Source organism: Myotis davidii, unplaced genomic scaffold (genome assembly GCF_000327345.1).
Source record: "Myotis davidii unplaced genomic scaffold, ASM32734v1 scaffold232, whole genome shotgun sequence".
NCBI lineage: Eukaryota > Metazoa > Chordata > Mammalia > Chiroptera > Vespertilionidae > Myotis > Myotis davidii.
In genome coordinates this window covers 394,322-394,708 of record NW_006284617.1, presented here as the reverse complement: position 1 = coordinate 394,708, position 387 = coordinate 394,322, and positions in this window count along the sequence as shown.

Sequence of the window (387 nt, the reverse complement as noted above, 5' to 3'; positions counted from 1 at the left end):
CCTCCGTCACTGAAGCAAGCAAGCCTCATGTTAGTTTCAAGCTGCCTGGTTGCCGGCGGCCATCTTGGCTGACAGTTAATTTGCATATCGCCCCTGATTATCCAATGGGAAGGGTAGCGGTCATACGCCAATTACCATGTTTCTCTTTTATTAGTGTAGATTACTGTTTCAATTTCATCAGTAGATATTGGCCTATTCAGGTTTTCTGATTCTTCTGGATTGATTTTTAGAAGATTATCTTTTTCTAGGAATATGTCCATTTTGTACAGGTTGTTCAGTTTCTTTTGGAATATAGTCATTCATAGTATTTTTTTTTTTTATGGTCCTTTGTATTTCTGTGAGGTCAATTGTTACTTCACCTCTCTCATTTCTGATTTTTTTTTTTTA